Source organism: Rousettus aegyptiacus, unplaced genomic scaffold (assembly GCF_014176215.1).
Source record: "Rousettus aegyptiacus isolate mRouAeg1 unplaced genomic scaffold, mRouAeg1.p scaffold_m13_p_1, whole genome shotgun sequence".
NCBI lineage: Eukaryota > Metazoa > Chordata > Mammalia > Chiroptera > Pteropodidae > Rousettus > Rousettus aegyptiacus.
The window spans coordinates 115,352,156-115,361,388 of NW_023416284.1; the positions used below are offsets into that span (position 1 = coordinate 115,352,156).

At 29.4% G+C, this 9,233-nt stretch overlaps 1 pseudogene; it reads right to left on the reverse strand.

The window, feature by feature from the left end:
* Window positions 1-905: 905 nt before the first annotated feature.
* Window positions 906-1,024, reverse strand: LOC118604306 (annotated as a pseudogene).
* Window positions 1,025-9,233: the final 8,209 nt, after the last annotated feature.

Here is a 9,233-nt window from a genome sequence, read left to right on the forward strand (position 1 = left end):
TTATATGGAAAATCTAGTCTAAGGAAATACTAGAATTAATACATAAATTTAACAAAACAGGAAACTAGTTAAAGTAAAATAAAAACTAACTGTATTTATAGATCCTAGCTATAAAAATTTTTTAAAAATACAATTACCAAAACAATTTCATTCAAAATAGCATCAAGCTATCAAATTTTCCTTACTTTTCTTCTTTCCAATGAAGTAAATGCGAAACTCATGTTGAGCAGAATGCGTGGGTGTCCATTGTAGTGGTGGTGGTAAAGAGTCATAACGAACTTCTGAGTGTTCTCAGAGCCTAAGTTGAATCAGGAATCCTCCACAGGGAGGGGAAGATTATGGTCTATTGTAGAACATTCCAGGCTGATCAGTGTAAGGAAGATTTCTCTCTGTGGAGACAGAGCCCAAGTAGAGTAGAAAGAGCATCCTTGCGGTGTGGAAGACATTGTAGAGAAATAGGGCCATACGTGTGGAGTCCAAAGTCATTGGGAACCTAATGTAAAAACGTAAAAAATAAATAAAATATAAAAAAAAGAATGCCTTTGCAACTTTGTGGAATGAAAAATTTCCATAAACACCAAATGATCAGTCATAAATAAAACAAAATTATAAATTAGACTCCATCGAAATTAAATATCTTCATTTTTTCTTTTACAGTTAATTCTGTTGTGTCCTATCGGAAATATCTGTCTTCCTCAGGCTGCAGATATTATTCTGTCTTTTTTTTTTTTTTCAAAATGCACTATTGTTTTAGCTTTCACTATTTTTTTAATTAGTAGTATATATATATATTTTTTTAGGCGAGGCAACTCTTGATTGACCTCACAGATTGCAAAGACCTTGTCAGTTTCCAATTATTTATTTATTTATTTATTTATTTATTTATTTATTATTTAAATTTTTTATGCCTACATCACTTGGTCTTCCTAGGAGGTCTCCCATCCAAGTACTAACCAGCCCCAACTCTGCTTAGCTTCCAAGATCAGATGGGATTGGGTTTGTTCAGGGTAGCATGTCCATAGACAGCTTTCACATTTTACAACTACTTTTGAGTAGTCAATATTTGTTCTTTTTTTTTCCAAATAAGAATATCCAGTTGCCCAGCACAATTTAGTTAGAACTTTCTTGTTCAATGAATTACAATAGCGACCAATACATGTCTGTCTGTTTCTATACTCTTTTTTTCCTATTCAGTCAATTATTTCAATTGTTCTATTGCAGTTATTGTAATTTTTATAGCAAATCTTAGAATGTGGCAGTATAAATCCTCTTTTTTTTTCAAGATTACCACAAGTACTCTAGATTCTTTGCATTTCCACATTCATTTTAGGACTATTTCGGCAGTTAATATAAATAATTTTTGAGATTTTGATTGAAATGACATTAAACACATTAATTTGATAAGAATTTAAATATTTAAAAAAATTGTCTCTTCCAAATCACTTACATGAGGTATCTATTAATTTATTTAGGCTTTCTTTATTTTTCCCACTGTATTCATAATTCTTCTGTTGCATGGTTCCTCTTATCTAATCTCCTGCCTCATCCTTTCTATTGCTTCATAGATTTGATTTACTTTCTTCTTTTGATTTATTTGTGTTTGCCAAATATACTAGTTTCTTACTAACACTGTTACAAATCACAATTATAGTGACTTAAAACACCACAAATTTATTATTTTATAGTTCTAGAAGTCAGAAGTCTAAAAGTAATGTTTCTTTCTTCCCATTACCTTTGTTTCTGTTATTGTATCCCCCTACCCTGACTCTGAACTTCCTTCCTTCCTGTTATATAGATCCTTATGATTATATTGAGCATCCAGAGATAATTCAGGATAATCTCTCCATTTCAAGGCCTAATTTAATCACATCTACAAAGTTTCTTTTTCATAGGAATTAACAGATCCACAGGTTTTAGGAATAAGAATGTAAATTTCTTTGGTGGGCCATTATTCTGTCTACCACACCAAGTTTACTGTTTTCTGGCCCTAGCAGGAAATGAGACTGAATTAATAAAAAATAAAAATGATCCATCTAATACAGAGATCTTACAAATTCTATTAGGGAGTTGGACTATCCTCCCCCCAAAATAATAAGTTACAATTTGAAAGTTTTTATAAAGGAATGATATATTGATATATGAGTTTTAGAAAAGTCACTTTGTTCCAGTGTGACAGGTAGACTGGTGGTGAGAAAAAGATTATAGACAAAGGAGCAGTTAGGAAACTTTTGTAGTGATAAAACGAGAGACATTGTTTTATTTTATAATAGTCACAAGGCTGATAGAAAGGAGTGAATAGAATAAAAAGATATTTAGAAGGCTAAGGAAAAGGTCTTGTAAGGTCTTCGACATAATTTAATTTGAGCAAACCCCTTATTCTTACTGCTTGATTTTCTGGTATTACAAATCAGAGGAGTAACAAGTTAAACATCCTACAGTTCTCAGTGTGTATGAATTTTTCAGTGTTGCTCATAACTTCTCACATCTATTCTATAATAGCATAGAATCAATTATTCTTAATTCCTGGCAACTACCTCTCCCTCGACAAATTCTAGTAAATGAGTATATAGTTTTCATTAAGCAAGATGAATAAGCTTTAGAGAGTTATTTTGTAGTCAACAATAATATAGTGTACACTGAAAAATCTGTTAGTAACATAGATCACATGTTAAGTGTTCTTAACATAGTAAAATACGATTTACTTTAAAAATGGAAAAATAGTTTTCTGTGAGTGGCAAACACTAAAAGGAAGAATGGACAATGAAATTACAAAATAATAAGTAGACATTAGAAAAGAAAGTAAGGCTTTGCTGTATATATTTTACTTCTTTAGAACAGTACATTTAATTGGTTTTTAGTAACTAAGCATTTACATTTTTTTTTTAATTAGCTTTGTAGTTACTGGAAAATAAACCACTAATTTTAGCCATAAGTTTACTTTCAGTTCTCATTTACACCATTTCTTGGTTCCCCTCTCCCTCCCCTCCCCCTCTCTCTCCCCTTCCACCTCTCCTTTTCCCTGTGTGTGTGTGTGTGCGCACTGCCTAGATATCGTAGTGCAAATTTGAGAAAAGCTGTACCAGGGGCTAGATGTTATTTTAAAATAGAAATGCCTACTCTTCTTCAAGATATGTTTTTATTTATATCAGAAACTCATTAGGAAAGCATTTCTTTATGGCACTTTATTGTGTCATAATTCTTACTAGAAGTCCAAAGGTTTTTCTCCCAGGGTCTACAAGAAAGAGATCTGTCAATTTTTTCTTGACTAAAGTTGAATTTTTGTGCTCCCTGGGAACACTATTTTTTCTATTTATCAATTTTATTCCCTTACACTTTCTTCATTATAAAAATATTAGTAAATAAATGGGAAAGGAAACACTCTCTATGAGTTCATTTTGGTGTATACCTCTCAAATATCTATCTCTTTTAAACGGCTATACTATAAATTATATAAGGACATTCTGGTTTTACTTTCTTTTAGAATAAATTTACTTTTATTTAATTAAAAATTAAGAAAGTATCATTATTGTAAAACATTGATAAAAAATGTCAAATTTCTGATTTATATTTTCACAGAGCATAATGCAATTTGATTTATGACATTCTTAACAAATTGCAACACTGTTGTGTTAATATTATAGCCACCCCAGTAATAAACCTGATAAAAGTGAACAATATCATCAAAATAGATTATTTTGTTAACAAAGAACTTACCTAATAGGGAGGGGATAGTGAAAGAGGTTAATTAGTACTTTTAGTTTCAATATATGAGCCTGGAAGATATTTCTGTATTATTTCCACATAAACACATTAAATGACAGTTTTTCTTCTCAAAATATCACTATTTTAAGATGTGTTAATTATATTAATACTAATCAAACTATATCTTGGTCAATACATTTATTTTATATAATTTTATCCTATAGTTAATAATTGAAATAGTCTATGTAAGATCTTCATAATATCATACTTTGTACTTAAAGACCTCAATAAATAGTTCTTATCTTATACATAAATCCAGAGGTTCTACCTAAATCCCACAGATTATCCATCATTTTTATTCATAAAATAAGAAAATAACTTCTGTGATATGAGCCATGCCTGTGGGTATAAAGAAAACAAAAAAACATTTTTAATGAGTGTAGTTGTAATTTAGTTTTGGTCAATTATCATTTGGCAAATTATTTAATCTTTTTTGAGAATAGTTTGCTTATCTGTAAGACAAGAAGGATATATATATATTAAATATCTCTAAGTTATTGTTTAATTTTATCATGTACTTATATTCTTTGCCAAATAACCTTAACTTACTATAATGTCCACTAAAGACAATACACATACACATTTCACATATGTCACTAAGATATTGGGATTTTCATATATCTCAGAAATTAATTATTTAAAATGGCAATAAGTATAATAAGAGAAATACTTTTCTTTTACTGAGTACCTGCTAACATTTAATTATTGGAAGGGATATGCATAATAAATAAGTTAAATCTCAACACATATAAGTGTTTCTTTTCCATTATTTGAGGAAATGAGCTCTAAGAAGATTGTACTATTTCCTTTGTAAAATGACTAATAAATATTTAAAGTTTTATATATTCAAATCATTAACTGCCATGCTATATATTTTTTTTTCCAAAATTGAGGAAGAAAAACAAATGTGCTTGTTCATTGATACAACAAAAATGGTTGATGAATAAAGTTCTTTATGAAAAAACATTTCTGATCTTAAATTTTCTCAAGACTTGGAGATTTTCCTGTAAGTGGTATTGTATTTTAAAATCACTTTCCTTATATTTTGAGTTATCAGCAATAATAATGACCTGTTAACAATTTGTTATGTAAAATCCAAATGTATTCATAAGAATTTTTTTATTAACAATTATTGAGGTGGCATTAATAATATATATATAATGGAATATTATTCAGCCATAAGAAAAGCTAAAATCATGCCATTTGGGATGACATAGATGGATCTTGAGATTATCATACTAAGAGAATTAAGTCAGATGAAACAAGCTGAAACTATGATTTCACTCATATGTGGGATATAAAACTGAAAGCAACAAACAAATATGACAAACAGAGACTCATGGACATGAACGATGGATTAGTGATCTATGGGAATTTTCAAAATGAGATGCTTTAAAAAATACTGCTTATTGCTGATTGTTCTATGGTTCAATCTAATTAGATTTAACACATGTAGGAGTTTTTAGTCAGAAAAATAATTAATGAAATAATTATGAAACATCATTACTAATGTCAGAGGTAAATTAAAAATTTGCTTAAAATTGAGATCTCACGTCTCCTAAGAGATAACTTTTTTAATAGAAGAAAATGAATAAAATAATTGTAGAACTCATATAACTTGTTATTTATTTTCTAGATTTTTTTATAAGTCTCCTAGTCTTTACTCAAAGAATAACTATATGTATTTTATTAATCTAGTTAGAAATGAATTAATTTATAGTTTACTTATGATTACTTTATGATTGATGGGAATTTTTATTTGATTTGATATTTTATTATTTATTTCCAGTGATTGAGAAGTATGAAAGATAATACAATTTTGCCTAAAATGTTTATATATAATGCTGACTCTTTGACAAGCATTATAAATTTGAGTAATTTTTAAACTAAAGTTAAAAACACAATGTTTATGACAGTCTGACATAAATTTAATTTATTTAATCACTGTTAAAAATTAAATTTTATTTTTTAAGAAGCTAGTCTTAAATTGCTAATTAGCATTCTAATGAGGAATTTGTATCAATTTTCATAAACTTACAATGTTCCATGAAAACTATAAAACATGGTATAAGGGATTCTGAAAGGAATAACATTGATTATATTTAAAGAGATTATATGCTCTAGTGTTATTAAAAATAAAATCACTCCAAAATAATAAATACACAAACTACTCAAACAGAACATTTGCAATTTCCGAAAAGTATTAGTTATAATTAATAAATGTAAAATTGTCTTTTTTATGTATGGTTTCATTAGCAAATTGTGCTTAAATTTAAAATTTAGAAATCTTATATTGAATATCCATAAAATGTAAATGCATAATATTATTACATTTTTTAATGTTTTAGTGTTCATATCTGCTATGTATACAATATAAATTGTGGCATTCACTACAAAAATTGTTTTCTTTATCTATGAAATTTTGAAGTAGAATTCTTCCCTCCATTATATTGATTTCAATCACTGCTTCTTTTATTTTTTTTAAATCAAGTGGATTCCTTTTTCAATACTGTTATTTTTAACTTTTCTCTCAAAATTTTTGAAACCTTGTTACTTATTATTACCATAACATTTGGTTTTACTTTGTGAGCCAGTCTGAAAATCTTTTGAAAGGTGATATAGCCCATTTGGTATATTCATATTTCTGGCATAAATTATCTTAATTTTTTTTGTTAATATCATATAAATCATTTTCCTTATTCGTCTATTTTCTTTTCTTTGTCTTTTAAAATATTTTTTTGGTTTTAGGATTTTTAAAAATCAATCGATTAATTAATTCCTAAAAATTGATTAATTAAATAATTATTTATATATATATGCCTTATATATATGCCATATATGTATAAATATATATTTACACTCTATGCTCACCTCTCATAGTTATATTTCTTTCTGTCACCACATATTTGACCTCCTTTACCCTGTCTACATCCCTACTCCCTCTACCTGCTATCTTCTGGTAACCACTAGTCTACAGTTCATGTCCATGAGTCTTTGTTTGTTTGTCTTGTTCATTTGTTGCTTTTAGGTTTACATCCCACATATAAGTGATATCATGTGGTTTTCAACTTTTTCTGTCTGGCTAATTTTGCTTAGCATGATTATCTTGAGGTCCATTCATGTTGTCACAAATGGCAGTATTTCATCTCTTCTTATGGCTCAGTAATATACATTGTGTAGATGTACCACTGCTTCTTTAGCCAGTCATCTATCATAGGACACTTCTGTTACTTCTATGTCCTGGCCATCGTGAATAATGCTGCTAGGAATATTGGTGTGCAAATATCTTCTCGGATATGAGTTTTCAAATCTTTGGGGTAAATACCCAGAAGAAGGATTGCTGGATCATGTGGTATATCAATTCTTAGTTTTTTGAGGAACCTGCATACTATTTTCCATAATGGCTGTACCAATTTTCAGTCCCACCAGCAGTGTTTGAGGTTTCCTATTTCTCCACATCCTCTCCAGCATTTGTTGTTGTTCTGTTGATTATAGCTATTCTAACAGTATGAGATGGTATCATATTGTGGTTTTGATTTTCATTTCCCTAATAGCTAGTGATATTGAGCATTTTTTCAAATATTTGTGGGCCATTTGCATGTCTTCTAGAGAGAAGTGTCTGTTCATCCTCTGTTCATTTTTTGATTGAATCATTTATTTTTTGTTTGTTTTTATAGAATTATATGAGTTCTTCGTATATTTTGGATATTAGGCCCTTATGGGAGGCATTGCTTACAAATATATTTTCCCATTCGGATGGTTGTCTTTTTACTTTGTTGATGGTTTCATTTGCTGAGCAGAAAATTTTTAATTTGATGAAGTCCCATTCATTTATTTCAACTTTTACTTCCTTTGCTTTTGAGGTCAAATTCATAAAATCCTCTTTAAGCCCAAGGTCCTTGAGTTTAATTCTTCTATGCACTTTATTCCTTCAGGTCTTATATTCAGGTCCTTAATCCATTTTGAGTTAATTTTTATGTGTGGTGATAAAAAACAGTCTAGTTTTATTTTTTTGCAGATGGCTTTCCAGTTTTCCCAGATATTTATTCAAGAGGCTTTTCTTTCTCCACTGTATGTATGTATGTATTTGGCTTTTTTATCAAAAATTATTTATATATATATATATATATATATATATATATATATATATATATATATATATTTACTTCTGGACTCTGGATTCTGTTCCATTGGTCCATGTGTCTGTTTCGCTGCCAGTACCATGACAGTTTGATTACTGTCTCTTTGTAGTATAATTTGAAGCCAGGCAGAGTGATGCTTCCAGCCTTATTCTTTTTTCTCAAGTCAGCTTTGGCAATTTGGTGTCTTTTGTGCTTCCATACAAATGTGACGATTTTTTTGTTCTATTTCTTTAAAAAATTCCCATGGGATTTTGATGGAGATTGCATTAAATCTGTATAATGCTTTAGGTAATATGGTCATTTTAACTATGTTGATTCTTCCAATCCAAGAACACTTAATATCTTTCCATTTCTCTGTATCTTCTCTGATTTCTTTTAATAGGGTCTTGTAGTTTTCAATATATATATCCTTCACATATTTCGTTAAATTTATCCCTAGGTTTTTTATTCTTTTTGTTGCAATTGCAAAAGGAATTATTTTTTCTGCTTCTTTTTCTGACACTTTATTATTAGAGTATAGGAACACTACGGATTTTTGAACTTTGATTTCGTATCCAGAAACTTTACTGTATCTGCTTATTGTTTCTAGTAGTGTTCTTGTGGCGTCTTAGGGTTTTCTAGATAGAGAATCAAGTCATCTGAAAATAGTGACAGTTTGACTTCTTTGTTTCCTATTTTGATGCCTTTTATATCTTTCTCTTGCCTGATTGCACTTGCTAGGCCCTCCAATGTTATATTGAATTAGAGTGGTGATAGTGAACAGCCTTGCCTTTTTCCTGATCTTAGAGGAAAGGTTTTTAGTTTTTCACCATTATATGGCCTTTGTTATGTTAAGGTACTTTCCTTCTATCCTGATTTTGTTAAATGTTTTGATCATAAAAGGATTCTGTATCTTGTCGAAGGCTTTTTCTGCATCGATTGATATGGTCATATGATTCTTATCTTTTAATTTGTTTATGTGGTGTATCACATTAATTGAGTTACAAATATTGCCCCTGGGTTGTGGCCCACTTGATTGTGGTGTATAATCCTTTTAATATTTTGTGTATTCATTTGCTAGTATCTTATTTAGGATTTTTGCATCTGTGTTCATGAAAGATATTGGTCTGTAGTTTTCTTTTTGGTGTGTTATCTTTACCAGATTTTGGTATCAGAGTAATATTGGCCTCATAAAATGAGTTGGGAAGTATTGCCTCCTCTCTGATTTTTTGGAAGAGTTTGAGGAGAATAGCTATTAAATCTTCTTTGAATGTTTGATAGAATTCATTGGTGAAGACTTCTGGTCCTGGACTTACTTTTTGGTAGGTTTTCGATGATTCTTTCAATTTC